General features: G+C 46.6%; 2 long non-coding RNA genes across 3 annotated transcripts in view; one reads left to right on the top strand and one right to left on the bottom strand.

The window, feature by feature from the left end:
* Positions 1-5482: 5482 nt before the first annotated feature.
* Positions 5483-14363, bottom strand: LOC112833121 (uncharacterized). 2 transcript variants are annotated; one of them, XR_012381006.1, is made up of 4 exons: positions 12611-14363; positions 11427-11594; positions 9979-10898; positions 5483-5685 (listed from the first exon to the last, which is right to left on the bottom strand). It is a non-coding gene; the product is annotated as an uncharacterized lncRNA (long non-coding RNA). The 2 variants fall into 2 exon arrangements; XR_003210556.2 differs by having other exon boundaries at positions 10617-10898.
* Positions 14364-15984: 1621 nt separating this feature from the next.
* The window catches only part of LOC141374265 (uncharacterized), a 38466-nt gene continuing 36227 nt past the window's right edge, over positions 15985-18223 (top strand). The window contains exon 1 of the long non-coding RNA XR_012381008.1: positions 15985-16042. This is a non-coding gene — a long non-coding RNA (uncharacterized lncRNA). The remainder of the gene's footprint in view (positions 16043-18223) is intronic.

Raw genomic sequence — 18223 nt, 5'->3', positions numbered from 1 at the left:
CCTCAGGATTCCTTTCTACCTTCCTCCAGGTGGGGGGTGGGGGTGACCTCTCCAGCATAGATGGCTCTGGGGTAGAGATGATGGTGAGGGCCCTCTTGAGCCACAGGTGCTTATGTAGAGCGGGCCAGAAGGGGTCTGCCTGCCCTTTACCTTTCCAGGGAAGAAAAAATAGGAGGAAAGCAGGTTGGAGGAAGCTACAGTTCTTGTCCTTCCTGTGTGTATTGAGTGTGTGTGCCTGGGGGACCTGTAGGGGCAGGTGTCTGGACAGCTGGAGCCAAGCTTCCAGTGACTTCCCAGGGTCCTCAAGATGAAGTCTCAACTCTGTGGGGCCTACAAAGCCCAAATAATCTGGCCCTTGCCCACCTTTGCAGCCTTACCTCTCTCTCTCCCCATGCTCCCATCCCCCACTCCCCTGCTCCTCCATTTCAGTGTCTGGAATCGGTACACACGTCTTTTTATTTATACACCATACATGTAATATTGGTACAGCCGCATGTAGTTTTAATTTACATGTGAGGTATTCTGTTCTACAACTCATGAAGTTTCTTCCCGCCTTCTCTCTGCACTCCCACCCACACCTCTTGATAACCAACCACTCCGGTCCTGTTTGCCAATGATCGGTTTTTGGTCTGTGTCCTCCTCATCCTGATTCAGACTTCCCAAGATGCTCATCTCCAGCCTTCACCTACCTTGCACTCAGTTGTGTGGTTTACTTGTGCATCTCCTTGTGTTGTCTGGGAGTAGTGGGAGGGCAGGGGCTGTGTCTGACTCTCCTCTGTGCTCAATAAGAACCTGTTGGATACATAAATATACCTAGTAAATGTGCACAGGGAGCTGGGGCTCTAGAAGTGTGCAGGGCTGGAAGTGGAGACGGAGGGGTCATCAGCATACAGCGGTACATTGAAGCCATGGGTGTAGCTAAGACAGCTCAAGAGGGAGTTTAAAGTCTCCGGAGCTGGGTGTCAGTTGTTTAGAGGTGACTCAGCCCTTAGGGCTATGATGGCAGGTGGCCACCCACCCACCACCACCTCCTCAGACATTCAGCCCTGTCCTCCCTGTAGCTGCTGGTTGCAGACCTTTTTGGTTCTAAGGAATCCTTTCTTCCATTGCCGCCTCCTTCCTGCCCCAAATCCTCTGGTCAGGTCCACAGGAGAAGGGAGTTTCTGTGACCTCCAATGGAGTGGAGTTCTAGTTGTCTCCTCTCTCTCTCTCTCTCTCTCTCCTTCAGTCTTCCAACTTGTAAAATGGAGGCATTGGACTGGAGAACCCCACCAGCTTCAACGTTCCTTGAGTTACTTTCTAGAAGTTCATGCTGCCTAGGCAGAGTTGAGCGCTGGAGTTAATGGGAGTATCTCAGGCTGCCTAGGTTTGCTTTCTGCTGGGCAGTGTACTGGGGAATCTAGATGGGACAGAAACTAGGGCAGGGAGTTGGCAAGGGCTGGAGTGGGAGCTTAGAGCAGGGAGCCCAATGGGTGATGGGGTTTGGGGGCAGGAAGAGAAGGAAAGAATAAGAGAAAATATAGGAGAATAAAAATAATCAAATAAGTGATGTGTTTTCTCCAGCAAAGTGTCTCCCTGTCCTGGGATGGGCTCGCCAGATGTTCCCCAGATGTTGTTGGTGATGGGAAACATCTCCCTCTGGGATCCCAACTAAGCTCTTCCTGTTCATGGGGAAATGAAGGGTCTGTTCCAAGGCAAGGAGGGTGGGGTCTGGAGCAGCATCCATCTGTGAGTATGGCACATACATAGGCAGAAACACACCCACACATCCTCAGGGAATTTCTGAATACTTACAAGAGTCCAGAAAATTTCTCAAACATTCAGCATCCCTGGACCACCCATTTTAGGTAAATAAAATAATTATTACTAGTTTTAAATAAATATTTTTCAAACTTAACAAGGAATGATCCCATCTGAAAAACTAAAATTAAAAAGAGTAATGCCAAATGTGGGAGGATTGAGAATTAACCAGATCTATCATGCATTTTTGGTGGGTGAATTGATGCAGTCACTTTGGAAAATAATGTGGCAGTACCTAGTAAGGCTGAACATAGGTAAGCTCTGTGATAATCTAATTCTATTTCTCAGTGAATTCCCAACAGGGAAAGAAAGTGCTTATGCCCACCAAAAGACACTCAGAAAAATTGTATAGCAGCTTTATTCATGAAAACCTACAATTGGAAACAACCCAGATGTCCAATGGAAACAAATTGTGATTTATCTTGCAGTAGAATGTTAGACAGCAATGAAAAAGAACAAATGCTCAGCCCATGCCAGGACAAGGTGAATCTTTATTATTTTTTTTTAATTAAAGGATTTTTATTTATTTATTTGACACAGAGAGAGAGAGCACAAGCAGGGTGAGCAGGCGAGGGAGAAGCAGGCTTCCCGCTGAGCAGGGAGCCCGATGTGGGGCTCGATCCCAGGATTCTGGGATCATGACCTGAGCCAAAGGCAGATGCTTAACCAACTGAGCCACCCAGGCACCCCCAGGGTGAATCTTTAAACCATTATATTGACTAGGGGCGCCTGGGTGGCACAGTCGGTTAAGCGTCTGCCTTCCACTCAGGTCCTGATCTCAGGGTCCTGGGATCGAAAGCCCCTGGGATGGAGCCCCTCTTTGGGCTCCCTGCTTGGTGGAGAGTCTGCCTCTCCTTCTTCCCCTCTCTCTGACACTTCCCCCACTTGTGGGTGCAGGTGCACCTGCTCTCTCGCCCAGTCTCTCCCTCTCAAATAAATAAATAAATAAATAAATAAATAAATAGATAGATAAATAAAATCTTAAAAAAAACAACATTAAATTGACTAAAAGAAGGCAAGCACAAAAGAGCAATAATTCCATTTATTTATATGAAGTTTAAACAGTGGAACTAGATAGATAACATTACTTTTGGGGGTATTAATGGGGAAGAGCAATAACAGAGCCTTCTGGGATGCTGGAGATGTTATCTGTCTTGATCTGGGCAGTGGTTGGACAGGTACATACATAGGTAAAAATTCAAGTTCTCTGCTTCAGATTTGTTCACCTTCCTGTATGTAAGTTTCACCTTGCTAAAAGGAGCAGGGAGGGAGGGCGTGGCAATCAGAGTGCAGCGATTGGGGCAGGGATGCCAAGTCTCAGCCTTCCACCAGGAAGTCAGTCTACCTCCTTCCTGGGGCTCACAGGTCAGGTTCAACTGTTTAGATTTCCGAGATGGTAAGAATTTTATTCCCCCGTGATTCTTAGGTGCAAGGGGCTTCATGTTATTTTGCACCTACGAGTTTTACAGTTTTCGCTCTTGTGCTCGGGTCTTCGATCCGTTTAGAGTTTGTTTTTATTTTTTTTTTAAAGATTTTATTTATTTATTTGAGAGAGAGAGAATGGGAGATAGAGAGCACGAGAGGGAAGAGGGTCAGAGGGAGAAGCAGCCTCCCTGCTGAGCAGGGAGCCCGATGCGGGACTCGATTCCGGGACTCCAGGATCATGACCTGAGCCGAAGGCAGTCACTTAACCAACTGAGCCACCCAGGCGCCCTAGAGTTTGTTTTTATATATGGTGTAAGGTCAGAGTCTAACTTCACCCTTTTGCATGGAATATCCAGTTTTCCCAGCACCATATTTTGAAAAGATGTTATTTTTCAACATCCAATCAAAGCAGCTGAGTCCACTGGAGAACTTCTACCTCCCTCAGCTGGGATACTCTCCAGAATGCCACCCCAATCCCACCACCTCCGAGGCTTGTCTGAGGAACGGGGGGCGCCTTTCCCTGTCCCAGGCAGCCTGGCTCTCTGATTTTCAGTCCATGTTGTCTGCTCACAGCTAACATGCTCCTTACCCAAGCCTATGCATTCATGGAGAATAGCTGCTGTCTCAGGAACAGCCGAGCTGAGGTGGGGGAGGAGTCTTTAGTGAGGCTGGAAACGGGGACTAAAGTCCTGTCTCCTTAGGCCAATCAAAGGTCTCTGTCTGGCCAGCCCACTCGCCTCCTCCGCTCCCCAGTCCTGTGTTGAGGAGTCCTGCTCATCTCCATCTTGCCTCATCCTCCTCCCCTCAAAGGAACTCACCCCTCCAGGCCCCCATCCCTCCACCCACCCTAGTCCCCACAATAAACTAAAGGGGTGGCTCCCAGACCAGCAGCCTCAGCATCACTGGAGAACTTGTTAGAAATGCAGATTCTTGGGTTCTCCCCAGATCCACTAAGTCAAGAACTCCGGCCACGGGGCCCCGGCAACGTGTCTTCCACCAGCCATCCAGTGGATTTGGATTTGCGAAGGGGCTTGGACCCCACTGAGCTAAGGCCTGGGGAAGCAAAACCCAAGAAAGGGGATTGTCTTCAAGTACAGGTCTTGAACACTCTTGTTTGTCTAACCTGGAAGACTTTTGAATGGAGATTTGTGGATTAAAAATCTGAGCAGTGAATTCTGGGTCAAAGGATTTTGACAGATATTGCCAAATCGCCCTCCCTAAAAGTTGCCCCAATTTCACTCTCCAGGGTATCTAAGCAAGCCTGTTTCCCAACTCTCTCCCTGGCACCGGGTGTGATCAAACTGATCCAGTACTGATCTCTGCTGGTCTGATAGGAGAAATAAAGAAGATGCCTTAGTGTTTTCGTTAGCATTTCTCTAGTTATGAGTGAAGTTGAGACTTTTTTAAGCCACTTGCATTTCTCTCTAAACTGCTGGTTTATATTCTTTACATATTTCATACAGGGCTAAATATTTGAAGATTAAGGAGATGAGCCCTTCTGTCTGTCACGCATGATGCACTCATTCCCGCTTTGTTTTCTACCTTGGTTTATAGTATATTTTACACAGTATATTTTACACAGAAGTTTTAAATTTTTATATAGTCAAATTTCTTAAGTATTTAGGGGCGCCTGGGTGGCTCAGTCGTTAAGCGTCTGCCTTTGGCTCAGGTCATGATCCCAGGGTCCTGGGATCGAGTCCCGTATCGGGCTCCCTGCTAGGCGGGAAGCCTGCTTCTCCCTCTCCCACTCCCCCTGCTTGTGTTCCTGCTCTCTCTCTCTCTCTCTCTCTGTCAAATAAACGAATAAAATCTTAAAAAAAAAAAAAAAGAAATTTCTTAAGTATTTAGGGATCCTGGGTTTTATGTGTTCCATTCCCTATCTTATTATTATAAATTCACCTATTCTTTTATCTAGGGATTTATGGTCTATTTTTAATATGTAAATCCTTTATCCATTTGGAATTTATTTTGACTTAAGGAATGGAATAGTGTGCCCACTTTATTTTTTCCCCAAATAATTAGCTAATTTTTCAGCCACCTTTTTCTCCTAATTTAAACGTTACCTTAAACAGATAAAATATCTGGGGTGCCTGGGTGGCTCAGATGGTTAAGCGTCTGCCTTTGGCTCAGGTCATGATCCCAGGGTCCTGGGATCGAGTCCCGCATCGGGCTCCCTGCTCAGCGGGGAGCCTGCTTCTCCCTCTGCTTCTCTGTCTCTCATGAATAAATAAATAAAATCTTTAAAAAAAAAAAACAGATAAAATATCTGGTTTTCTATTCTGGTCCACTGGGTTGTCTGTTTCATCTCTGGGTACCAAATTGCTGTACAAATTATAAAATTTCATAATGTGTTTTGTCATCTGATAGGTCTAGCCCCACCGTATTACTTTTCTTTTCCAGGACATTCCCGGCTCCTTTGCCTTTTTGAGCTTCATGTCATTTTTTGGACAAGTTCCCCACCTCACAAACAAACAAAAATATAGTGAATCACACTGACCAAAAAAACCAAAAAACACCACATTGAATTAATAGGTTAAGGGAGCATTGACATTTTTATAATATTGAGTTCTTTCTATTCAAAAGCACAGGATAGAAATTTCCCTCTCTAATTTTAATATTATCTTTATAAAAGCCCTTAGATGTCTTTAAAATATTTTTCTAAATATTTTATCTTTTTTATTGTAACTGCAATTTGTTCCTATTATATTTTCTGACAAATTGTATTTTTTTAATGTAAAGGATGTTTTGCATATTAACCTTGGAACCTGCCATTATCCAAATTCCCTCTTTTTTTTTTAAGATTTTATTTATTTATTTTTTGTCAGAGAGAGAGAGAGAGAGAGAGAGCACAAGCAGGGGCAGCGGCAGGCAGAGGGAGAAGCAGGCTCCCTGCTGAACAAGGAGTCCGATGTGGGGTTTGATCCCAGATCCTGGGATCATGACCTGAGCTGAAGGCCGATGCTTAACCGACTGAACCACCCAGGTGTCCCTATTCTGAATTCTCTTATTGTCTCTAACAGTTGTGCAATTTTCAATCATACCATTTATACATAATTTTGCTAGTCTGTTACAGTTTTGTTTGTTTTAAGCAAGGATGGTTGTGGGATATTTGTCAAATGTCTTTTTGGCATCTATTAAGATATTATATAGTTCTCCTTTGATCTGTTAATATGTTCTATTTTATTAGAGATTCCCTAATATTATTGAACCATTTGCATTACTAAGATGAACTTACTTGGATATGAGGGATGATTCTTTTGAGATATTGTTCATTTGTATTTGCTAATATTTTGAGGTTTTTGGGGTTTTTTCCTTCTCAAGTTCAATCATATTTAATTTCTATTCAGATCTTCCACATTCCTTCTTACCATTTGTTTTCTTGATATGTCATGAGCTGATGGGGTCGATTAAAATGTCCTCTTGTGCTTGATCCAATTTCTACCTGCCTTATCTGTATATTGTTATTCTGAACTATCATATCTTATTCTTGACTTTGAAGCTATAGAGATTTATTATAGAGGTGCTTAGAGATTTCTAAAAACTAGATTCTTAATGTGGGTACTGCTGTCTCTACTGTTCAGCTTCCTTGCATCTCATTTAACATTTTCATTTTTAATTTAACCCTGGCTGATGGTAACTGAAGCCTCAGCCCAGTATTTTCTTGTATAACTTGGTTTATATTAAATTTTTAATTTTCCTAAGTTATTTTGGTAAAGATACATCTCTTCTATACAACATACAATAGGAGATCGTTTTACAATTCAACGTGAGTCTTTTTTCTATTATAAGGATGGGTTTATCTATTTACGTTTGTTGATATAACTGATATATTAGTCTTAATTCTGTCATCTTATCTCTGTTATGTTTTCCATTTTAATACTTCCTCTGTTTTCTGTTTTACCATGTGTATTTTTTTGTCTTCTTTGATATGCATGTGTGTGTGCACATGTGTTTGTATTTTTGTCTGATGATTTGAAAGTTTACAGTCTGTTTCTAATTTTTCTAGTGGTTGCCTGTATATTGATTTATTTCTCTGCCAAGAGAAGAAAATCTTCAAATGTAAGGGAAAGAGTCATCTTCTCAAAGGCTGAGCCTTGACACCACAGTTCTGTCTTCAAATTCTTGATATCTTAGCCTCAACATGAAAAATGGCTGTAGTCTCGCCCTGAAGCCAAAGGTTCAGGGTAATCAAGGCATTGACCATGCGGCTGAGCTGCTGCCTGAGCTAGTCATGGGCAGCCGAGAGAGGCCGGTGCCACAAAGGTATGCTGTATGTCGTGTCTTATTTCAGAGCCTCATGTGATTTTCTTTCCCCACCAGCCAGCATACTTTGTTCAACAGTGTCTTGTACTTGCTGTCCATTTCTCTGCACAATATTGAAGAGACATAGTCAGAGAGGCCATGAATTGAGTGCATTGACTCTTCTTGCTACTTGTTTTCACCCATAACCGAGATCAAGAGGCAGATTGTTGCCTGACAGCTGGTCTTTGTGAATACAGTGGTGTGTGGTTGGTGTTCTGATGCAAGGTGTGTGTGTGTGTGTGTGTGTGTGTGTGTGTGTGTGTGTGTGTGTTTTCTTTTAAATCTGTGAACTGATGCTGGTAGATCAGTCAGCATACCAACAGATAAAGGCGCATTCAGAAGAGGATGATTTTAGGGAAGCTTGTTTACAAGGACTATTTACAAACATGTAGGTGTAGGAGCACCTCGGGGGGATGTTGCAATAGCTGGACGGCACAGCAGAGCTGTTATCATCAACAGGCCTGAAGGGAAAGGGAATGGTCACCAGAAAGGAGAGAACTGAGCAGAGGAGGCTGGCTACCTTGGGAGGCCCAGTGTCCGCCCCCGTCCCTGCTGAAGAACCGTGTCCAACACAGGAAGACTCACAGGCAGGGAACCAAGGGGCTAAATGCCCATTTTCACTCCTTTCCCTCTCCTTTTCCTGCTGGGTCCCCATAGCTGACCCCAGCTGGAAGCCAGAAGCTCATTCACTTCATCTTACAAGGGAATTTAGTGATAAATAGAACAAAGAGTCATCGCTTAGGTTTCCCTCATGTTTTTCTGAAAATATGTGGAGAGCTGATACATCAGGGGTACACCCATTAGGAATGCTTTCAACTACCAGTACTAGAGAATCCAAGTTACAGTGGCTTTAAACATAGAGGGGTTTACTTCTGTACTGTAACAGGAAGGCTGGATGTAGGCAGCCACCGACATTCAGTAATGTCAGTGCTGATGTCTCTAGAATTTTCTCAGCCTTTACCTTGTGCTGGTTGCTTCATATTTGCAAGATGATGGCCCAGCTCCAGGCATCATGACCACGGTTAAGTTAGGAAGAGAGGGAGAAGGGGTACCAGCATGTATGCCCATTTGATTCAAAACAAAAACAAAAACTTTCATAGATGTACCCTCAGCAGACTTCAAATCATATTTCATTGGCCAAAACTGGTTTTGTGGTCTCTTATAGCAGCCAGGGAGACTGGGAAAGTGGGAAATGGGCTGGTCATGATTGATCTAGACTACTTGTAATTAACTGCCTGAGATTGGAGATGTGGGTGCATGGATCAAAATCAGGAATCTGTTATCAGGAAAGAAGGGATGGAATAAATTCTGGATCAACAATGAACAAGGCTTACCACAAGTGGTTTTATTCAACAATAAAGCCAATTGTCTGCTAGCACTCACTCAGGACAGAAATTGCTCTTCCACACTATGTGCTATTGATTTTATGTGACATCCAAAAGTGTTGTTTGATCAAGTAATTTTGCCCAAAGCTTGCTCTGCTTTTCTCCAGTAGCCTACGATTTAATTTATAAGCCATGGTTTTGAATTGTGTGTTGGTTTTCGCTTTAAGTTAGACAACTTTAATGGTGCTTCTCTGGTTTTGATCTTTTCTCTGTCTTTAGTGGCAAAATGCATCATTATCACACAGACATGATTATTTCACCCATATTCTGGAAGGATTTGATTGGTTTTCTACCTAGCTTGCAGGGCCTGATGTGAAGATGATGCAAATGTCTCAGTGGGCCTCGTGCCACTATTTGACAAAGTTTCATAATAGACAATGCCTCAGGGACTAGAGGAAATGCATTACTAGCTGCCAAAATCCTACTTTCAGATATTCAGTCCCACATCTGTCTTTCTGATTCACACTTTTTTTTCCACTTATGTAAAATCATCTCCTTCTACACACTCATCTACCCTGGTATATATGATCGCATTTGATATTGCACAGTTTTGTTACTATTTCCAATACTCCTTTTTTGCTTTAACAAACCTCTTTTGAACTACTGTTTCATCTTTATGATTTGGGGCCCCACTACCATAGCGTAGTTAACAACAAAATGGAAATATGACGAATGTAAACAATAACATGAATGTGGTTGAAAATATCTTAGCAGGGGCGCCTGGGTGGCTCAGATGGTTAAGCATCTGCCTTCGGCTCAGGTCATGATCCCAGGGTCCTGGGATAGAGCCCCGCAGCAGGCTCCCTGCTCTGCGGGAAGCCTGCTTCTCCCTCTCCCACTCCCCCTGCTTGTGTCCCTTCTCTCGCTGTCTCTCTCTCTCTCTGTCAAATAAATAAAATCTTAAAAAAAAAAATATCTTAGCAAGTTGAACTACAGTTAATGGCACTCTCTTTACTAAATATGAGCTGAATCGAACTGGCCAAATAAGTTCTGGTGGCACAGGGGCACCTACCAAACCGTGATGATCATTGCAAGGTAATGGATTTGTATGGAAATCATCACTTACCTCACATTTTTAAACAAGATTTATTTATTTATTTGAATGAAGTGGGGAGGGGCAGAAGGAGAGGGAGACAATCTCGAGTAGACTCCCTGCTGAGTGTGGAGCATGATGCAGGGCCCAATCTCGGGAAGCTGAGATCATGACCTGAGCCGAAATCAAGAGGCAACCACTTAACCGACTGAGCTACCCAGGCGCACCACTTATCCCACACTGATGAAATGTACATAAACAAAATTGCTTGCCTGTGTGGCAGACCCTACCACACCCTCCTCGTGTCCGGTGGCACTCCCAATTCCCACACGTGCTTACGGCATCTCACCGCAAACACATGCGACGCTCAACCTGGGGTATTTCTCTGGTCACAGGATGGTGCTCAACTGGCATGCAGGGTAGGCTAGGAGTGCCAGGGAGCTAATGCCCCAGATGCAGCCCTTTACCTGAGTGGACTAGGGTGGGGCTCTCCGAGGCATGTTGCACACAGCGTCCCAGAGGCCCCAGCGGGACTGAGCCTCAGTTGCCCACAGCAGCAAACACCTATCAACACACCGTGTGGTGGTTTCGCTTTCCTTCCCCTCCCTACCTCCCCTTCTCTCCATTGGTCCTTCATGGGATCACTTCCCAAGTGAAACACTTCTACTCACATCTTTGTCTCAGGGTCCGCTTCTGGGGAAAATGAGCCCAAGGTCGTTTTTTTCTCTCAAATTCCGTGCTGGCCATGAGATTCATGAGCCCCACTTTAGGAAGGTCTTCTCTAGACGACTCCGCTGATTTTACAAAGGCCTGAGGCCCAGAGCCGGGGGTCATTCTATAGTCACAGGCAGGCCCGGTCCCCTGTGATGGAACCAGTGCAGGAGGAGGGCTGGATGCCTTTAGGGGCTGCATTGGAGGGTCTGACCCGAACTCCTGATATGGCACACAGGGACCTTGAGGAATAAGGGATGGGGTGGCTGAGGGGCTGGGCCTGACCGCTCTGCACCTCCACATTCCCCTGAGCCCCTTCCAGCTTGTGGTCCAGTTCCTGCTTCCTGCCCCCACCATTGAAATGGAGGTTTTTCTGGGTCTTTCCCGAAGAAGCCCTCCCCAAATCTCCCATACATATACACACATGCTTCTCTCTGGGATCCCAGCTCTGTGGATCTCAAAGATACTGTGAGATGGATTCATGTCCATAGCAGAAGGGGAGAGATTTTTCTCTGCTTTTTTCCCCCGTTGCGACCCTGTCAACCATTTCCAGAAGAAGAAATTGGCTTCTAGCCCAGCTTTCTAAATATGATCATCTATTCCAAGTGCCCAACCCACAGACCTTTTCTTATTTCCATTTGACAGACTGGAACATCTAAGACCAAGACAGAAATTATATCATGAGCCCATGATCTGACTCTCAGACAGTGATTTGCCATTCCATCTTCACAGCAGGCCTGCGAGGGAGTCTGTTTAAGCCACAAACTTACCCTCATGGTCACCCACAACCCCAGGATGAACAGAGGCTGTTGGGGTCATGGTTCAGCTGGAAAGACCACCTGCCCTCCTGGCTGTGCCCTTTTCAGGTCCTTCACCTTGGTTTCTATGGGACCAACAGGGGTGTCATGCAGTGCAGCACAAATGTCCAGGGCCAGCCCCTGCAAGAAGAAATTCACTTCTATAACATTTACTGAACTCTGTAGCAAACAGGGACCTAGGTTCACTTGGGGAGCAGTGAGGGAGAGGGATCTTAATGAATCCAATGGATCCCTGCCCTCCCACAGAGAACTCATAGGCTAAGAAGTGGGATAATTCACTTATGAGAAGCTAGAGTATCCTAAGAACACAATAATAACAGTTGTGATGGTTTAAAAACATGTCCATAAATTCTTTCACACTCTTCTTATCCAAAGGGGGAATCTAATTCCTCTCCCCTTAAGTATGGGCCAGCCTTGGTGACTTGCTTCTCGTGAATACAAGGTGGAGGAAGTGATACTGTGTGATTTCCAAGCTAAGTTAGAAAAAGTGATATAGCTACTGCCTGGCTGTTTCCTGGGACACTTACCCTTGAAAACTCAGTCACAGGACTCCGAGGAAGCCTGGATTGCTATACGTGGGTGTTCTGATCGGCCCCAGCTAAGGCCCCTGATAGCCAGCTTTAAACACTACATATAGAAGTGGACACGGCTTCAGATGATCCCAGCCTTTGTGCCTCTCCAGTTATGGGCCATCTTTACTAAGTCCCCACCATCTTACAGATTCATGAGCAAAATAAATGCGTATTAAGCCACCAAATCTTGAGGGTGGTTTGCTATGCAGCAATAGATAACTGGGTCTGTACTAAGCTGTATTGTACATTTACTAGAAGCCAAACATTGTGCTAAACACATTACAGAGTTATATTCACATTGAATTCTCCAGACCGTCCTATTGGGTAGATACTGTGGGAATCTCCATATTGTGGAGGAGTGAAGCTCGGAGTGATCATGTGACTTGCGGGAATCCTAGAGCTTGTAAGTGGCAGAACCAACCCCTGAGGCAGTAGTGTGCTGGTAAATGTTTACCAACCAGTGAGGGGTGGGAGTGGGGGGGGGCAGGGAATCAAGATCTACAGTGTTTGCCAATTTCCACGGTGTAAATTCTCCCACCGTGGCTGATTTCAAGCTACCGGCACCTCGAGAGAAGTTGGGAAGAGATGGGCACACTCCAGGCAGCTCTCCAGGAGGTTTGGGCCAGCTCTGGTGCACCACTGGGTGGAGGCCGCCAACACCGGGAACCGTGTCCTGAGATGCCAGGGACTGTAGTGACCACTGGTCAGGGGAGTCTTCTTGAAATGTAGGTAGAGCTGTGGAAAAGTCCTTTGGGGCATTCATGCATGCTGTTTACCAAACTGTGCCAGACACTATTGTAGTCACTGATCATTAGTGTCATGTAACACAGACAAGGTCTCTGGAATTTTCTTTTCAGCAGGACAGAGACCAAGAGACTCAAAGGCATAGGGCATATTGAGAAATTTCAGTTATTCTAGGAGTGGGAGATGGAGAGGGAAGTGGAGCCCAGACTTAGCATGTCCCAGCCAGTGCCCAGGAGGGGAGATGGGCTGGTGTCTCCCTTCCTACTTCTGCTCCTTCCCTTTGGGGAAACCTCGAATCCAAAAAGTCTCAAGTCTATTAGACTGGGAGTACACCCCTCCCAGCCCAAGGAGGCAGCTCCAGGAAAAGGAGGGTACATGGGCTTCCCAATGCTACCTCCACCAGCCTCCCTCCCAGAGCCATCCCTCCAGGTGTTAGGAGAAGTTTCCTGAAGTTGGCCTTGAGGCTCCTCAGGCTGGGTCCCTGGCCCCAGGATCTGCGATGGGGATAAGAATCAGTGCACAATCCTGAAGTAATATCCACTTGGAGCTGATTCTTAACTGGAAGAAAAAAAAATACTTCTAATCCAAAGGATTCTGTGCTCGGCAGGGAAGAAATACCTTGTCCAAGCACAGCTTCAGCGGAGAGAGAATTATGAGGAATCACTCTCTTCCAAGATGACTACATCCAACTGGTGTGATTTCTTCCAAGGAAGGGGATTTATTTTTTTTAATATACAAGATTGAAAATACTTAAAGCATGACATGTACAATTATTAAAAAGTCACTGAAATGTGAAGAATTAAGTTTTCCTGAAGTCCTGGATTGTGCAGAGTGGGGGTAGGGCAAGTCACTGAGGGGATCACAGTGCAAACAGAACATGGTTTAAACCAGATTTCCAAGGTCACTTCACTGCTCCTAAAGGCGGTGGCTGGACTGACACAGGGAGGAGATCCTTCCAGCGACACTCTCCTCAGCCCCGCCCCTCCCAGGCTCCAGTGGGTTCTCTTCAAGTCCCAGTGCTACCCCAAGACTGTCTTCCAGTTCATTAGGAAAAACTATGGATCTGCTCTTTCTATAACATTGTATCTCTCCTGCCATGGGAGATTCTTTAGAAAAACAAACAATTTTTTCTTCCATTTGATAAAATTCACACATGTACTTTGTTAAAAATATCCAAAATGGGGGATGCCTGAGTGGCTCAGTCAGTTAAGTGTCTGCCTTTGGCTCAGGTCATGATCCCAGGGTCCTGGGATCAAGCCCCTGCATCCACATCCGGCTCCTCCCTGCTTGTGCTCTCTCAGTCAAATAAAGAAAATAAAATCTTCAAAAAATAAAATAAAAATAAAAAATAAAAACCTTTTTTAAAAAAAAATACCCCAAATGGAAGAAAATAAAAAGTTGGGCCTCATTCTGTCTACCCTCCGTCTCGACCAGTGGCTCTATTACTAGGGCTTTTTCTTTTTGTCTTTTTCTAGAAGCAGTCTACGTACATGATACACACACACAGCCCACACACTGACGTATGTATCCCTCATCCTACTTGACCTATAGGGAGCATATATCCCAGCCCTTCTGCTCGCCGGCCCGCCCTCCCTCCCTCCCTCCCTCTCTCCTACTCCACGCACTGGTGTCACTAGGCCTTGAGCATGGCTCTCCTTGTTCTGGGGTCTCAATCAATGCAGCTTTGGAAGATCCTTTCCTGGGTCTATTTTATTTCTCAATCTCTAAATATCAGAGGGCTTCGGGGCAGCGACCTTTGCCTCTTTTCTACCTACATTCACTCCCTAAGCAGCACCTTCTCCAGCCCGCGTCCCCCCCTCCCGCCTTGCAGAGCATCCTCACCTGTGCTGGTTCTCTCATCCTTCCACTGGCTTCCCCAGACCCACTCTCCACCCTTCTCCTCCCAGCTCTGCGCCCGGGGACTGTCCTGTCTGGCTTTCCGTGGGGTTTGACCGCTGGCCAACACAGACAGGAGATCAGAGGGAGGTGAGTGAGGTCAGGATCTCCGTTTTCCATGTAGGGTTGCCAGGGTTACACTCCTCTACCGAAGCTCTCCACTCCTGTCAGCGCCCAACATCCAAACCTGGATCTCAAAAATAAGTCCCTTTCCTTGGAGGAAATCACACAAGTTTGGATGTTGTCCTCTCCACTTCTCTCTGTCTGTCCCCAAGTACCGGCAACTCTCACCTTTCCCGCAACAGAACTGTGGATGGTCAAGTCCCCATTGCTACTAGCTTGGGGTGGGGGTGGGGGGTCCTTACTTTGTCCGGGTGGTTTCTCTGCACCCTGCTACCCTTTGTGAAAGGCCCTTTCATTAAACCCTCCTCAAATTTCTCAATCCAAGTGCACCAGCTGTTTCCGTCTGCAAACATCTGTGCTACAAATTCCGAATAATTCTGAGATTTCTATCACCCCTGGACTCCTGACCCACGTAAGTAGCTCAGACTACTGATCCCTCAACCCGCTGGCTGAAAGGCCGGCTCCTTCCCCACCCTGGGAAACGGTAACTTCATGCTTGTAGGTGCTGATACTCTTATTCTTTGCCAGTCACGTCCGGTCTATCAGCAAACAATGGTGCCACCGAGCCACCTTAGGAATTCATCCTTGCAGTCCCGTCCGTAGGACATATCCCTACGAGCGTAAAAAAAAAAAAAAAAAAAAAAGAAAAAAGAAAAGAAAAAAAAAACAACAAAAAACAAAAAAAAAAAAGAAAAAAGAAAAAAGAAAAAAAAAAAACAAATCCCTACGAGCGTAGGGGTTAGGTTAAAGGGTAGGTTCCTTTGAAATTCTGATTATATTGCCGAGTTGTTCCCCAACCTGGAAGGCCCAGCCAGTTCCTGTCCGCCCCGCCCCCTCCCCCCCTCCCCCTAACAGTGGGTATCGCTCCTGTTTCCCCACCTCTATCAGGCAGTATCAGACTTTTCGATCTTGGTTAACACAGATCGGTTTGTTGGTGTCTAACCAACCACGGCAATTCTACGCCGTGGGAGAAGCGAGGCCCTTTTCTCGGGGAACCTCCCCGGGGGTCTGCTGGAGCCGAGCTTGAGAACCCGACCCCCCACCCCCCACCCCTCAGCCAGGCGCCCCGCCGACTGCGCCCACGGCTCCACTCGCTCCTTCGTTTTCCGCGCTTTCCTTCCTCCCCCCCCCCCCCCCCCCCGCAAGCTTCTGATTCCTGGAACCAGTCTCGGTGACCTCACGCCAGTGACTTCACATCCGGGACCTTCTGGGAATTCTCAGCGGCATTTTTTCGTAAGAAACCTAAACGGGGGAGGCGGGAGGAAGGGGGTGCGACGGAAGGAGGAGTGCGGAGCTTTTGGGGAAGAAGAGAGGGAACCGCAGGGGCAGCTTCCTCCTTCCGATCGGGGACGGGTGGAGCTGGCAGGGGCGTGTGGCCGAGTTGCAAGGACACGCGAGTCCCCGCCCCCGGGGCCGCCAGCCCGGCGGGCGCGCGCCCCCTCCCCGGGCCGCGGGTCCCAGCCCCGATCGCTACTGGTATGGGACCAGGGCGCGATTCCCGAGGGCTCCCAGGCTGAGCCTCGGCCCGAATTTTCTTCGGAAGTTAGATGTGCGTCTAACATGGCAGCTTTGCCACAGGTGGGGAGCGGGTATCAAGAAGGAGAAGACGGAGGTGGAGGTGATTATGGACTTGCAGGTACTAACAGTGCGGTGGGAGAGAGATGCACTAAGCCAAAAGGTTACAGTCGGGTTTTCCAAGCTCCAAAACTGCACAAGATTGAGAGGTCAAAGAAGGACACTCTTGGGCGCCTGGGCGGCTCAGTTGGTTAAGCGACTGCCTTCGGCTCAGGTCATGATCCTCGAGTCCCTGGATCGAGTCCCGCATCGGGCTCCCTGGTCAGCAGGGAGTCTGCTTCTCCCTCTGACCCTCCCCCCATCTCATGTGCTTTCTCTCTCATTCTCTCTCTCTCAAATAAATAAATTAAAAAAAAAAAAAAAAGAAGGACACTCTTGATGGCTTTTGCTTTCTTGAAGAGGTTGCCTCAGAGCTGAGTCTTCCTCCATAATAGATTTTACAGCAGTGGTGGTATAAAGACGAATATGGTAATGTTGTATTAAGACAATTTCTTCTACCCAAAAATTCCTTTTCTTAAAAAAATTGATTTATTTATCTGACAGAGAGAGACACAGCGAGAGAGGGAACACAAGCAGGGGGGAGTGGGAGAGGGAGAAGCAGGCTTGCCGCGGAGCAGGGTGCCCGACACAGGGCTCTATCCCAGGACTCTGGGATCATGACCCCAGCGGAAGGCAGACGCTTAACGACTCAGCCACCCAGCCGCCCCTAAAAATTCCTTTTTTTCCCTTCTGATGTTATTAGAAGTTACCACATTTTCACAGGCCCTTGAAAGTATTGTGGGCCCCAGGTCCCCTGCCTGCTGTGCCCAATGGGTAAGCTGGCTCTGGGCAAAACCAGGGCTGTGTGACACAGCTTGGACAGAGTATTATGGGGGGAATGGATGGAGAAAGGCTATAACAACAGGTAGCAGCTGTACACGAAGAGCCTTGAATGACTTGAAGGAATGTGAATTTTGTGGTAGAGCTGGTAGGAAATTGCGGCCAGGCTGGACTGGAGGACCGACAGTTTGGAGGTGGCACCGGAGGTGGGGAGAACACTGGGGTGGCTGTTGCTGCAATAGGACACCTAAGTCTCAGAGACACAGTGGAGATGGAAGGGTGGGGAAAGGCAGAGAGAGATTTGGGAAGCTGGCAGATTGATGTGAGGGGGTGGGGCAGAGAGAAGCCAGGGCTGATTCTCATGGAAAAGGAGAAAACAAAGAGGAGAAACTGTACAGGTTCCAGGACTCTGGGAAGATCAAATGGAAAGTCCTTCACCAGTAACAAAGCAGGGAAAATGTGCATACCATAACAGGCTTGTGGGTGGCTTCAGAGTCACCTCTTGCCCAGATCTCTGCAATAATAGCTCCTACTAGGCATTCCAGCCCCCTCTCTGCTGCCCGAGGTGCCTCTCCAAAGTTCTATTTCCATTGGGTCACTTTCCTTATCCCTGTGGTCCAGAGGACAAAACTGCAGCCCTCTCCTGGGCATTTCCAGAATTTAGAATGAGAAAAATCCGATTGTGTTTTCAATACTCTTTACAGTAGAACACTGTTCCAGAACTTCAGTTGGCTTTCTCAGTCTCCAGTAACTCACCTTCCCGCCAAAGAAACAAATAACAACTATACTTGACTCCCATCTTCCAATGCAAACACTGGGTTTCCTCCAGAGCAGACCAGGCTAAAACCAAGGGCTGGGGCAGGAAATACACTTACGGGGAGAAGAGCTGGGCTTCAGTGACCGCTTGAAAGATAAACCTTCATTTATTCACTCTAAAACATGGATCAGGCACCTACTAAGTGCTTTTGTACCATTCTGGCAGGCACAGGGGATGCAGCAATAAACAAACGAGAAGTGATT

This window comes from Callorhinus ursinus, unplaced genomic scaffold (genome assembly GCF_003265705.2).
Source record: "Callorhinus ursinus isolate GAN/ISIS: 27379988/994484 unplaced genomic scaffold, GSC_fseal_2.0 scaffold1, whole genome shotgun sequence".
Taxonomy (NCBI): domain Eukaryota; kingdom Metazoa; phylum Chordata; class Mammalia; order Carnivora; family Otariidae; genus Callorhinus; species Callorhinus ursinus.
Note: the sequence above shows the minus strand (reverse complement) of the source record. Positions and strands in the feature narration are given on the sequence as shown.